This window comes from Petaurus breviceps, unplaced genomic scaffold (genome assembly GCF_028583685.1).
Source record: "Petaurus breviceps papuanus isolate PSGF00001 unplaced genomic scaffold, PetGlider_PUasm1.0 189, whole genome shotgun sequence".
NCBI lineage: Eukaryota > Metazoa > Chordata > Mammalia > Diprotodontia > Petauridae > Petaurus > Petaurus breviceps.
The window spans coordinates 4,854,273-4,855,286 of NW_027185809.1; positions in this window are offsets into that span (position 1 = coordinate 4,854,273).

The window sequence follows — 1,014 nt, forward strand, 5'->3', positions numbered from 1 at the left end:
TGATTAAAATAAGATTGTTAACCCTTTTTGAGTTGCTTTCCTTTAGAAAAGGAGATCTAAGAACTTGTGCTAGTATGCTAGGGTGTTTGCTGCTACATGGAGATATACTGAGAAAGTCACCAAGGCAGGAGAGTCTAGACCAGAAACACAGAGGAGAACCTGAGCTTAGACTGAGATAAAACATCTTCTATAAGGACGTGATTTGTTTTATCTTTCCTCTAAATCCCCCTGCAGGGTCTGCTCTGGAGAATTAAGATTGTTATAGTGATGATATTCTTGTTTGTCCTTCATTCTGAAAGAGGACCATAAAATCAGGGAGGTGATGCCATGACTTGCAAGTGAATTGGATTTAAGTAAGGCAGGCTGTGCAAAGTCACCAGCCTCATCCTCTTCTCCACAGTCATCTGGGTCCAGTGGCAAGATGTAGATCAGGATGACTGGAGATGGCACAGGATGCAGTGGGAGACCTTGGCCTTTTTAAGCTAAGATCTTTTACAGATCTCTGTTCAATGGAGGCAATGCCCATCCAGTGATTAAGGCTAGGTAAGAAATGAGGCAGAGAATGGTCTTTTTTAACCTAGTTAAAAAAATCAATATGGGAGGGGAAGCCCCTCAGGTTTTCTGGCCAAAACAGTAGCAATTGCTATTTATATTCACTCTGGGCCAATCAGGGCCCAAACAACGACCAGGTGTGTCCTGGGCCCTATTTTTGGCCAATCAATGACAGCCAGAGTGATTTAGGTTTAAGGAACGGTCTTTAAGAAAAAAATAATCTAGCCAGTAAACCCTGAGCTATCTTGTGATGTTTCAGCCAATTTACTTGCATGTCATGGCCTCACTTCCTTGACTTCATGGTCATTGAACAAAGGACAAACAACAAACTCTGTGAGTAGTAGTAGGACCCAGTAGTAGGACTTCCTTCCTTCCTTCCTTCCTTCCTTCCTTCCTTCCTTCCTTCCTTCCTTCCTTCCTTCCTTCCTTCCTTCCTTCCTTCCTTCCTTCCTTCCTTCCTTC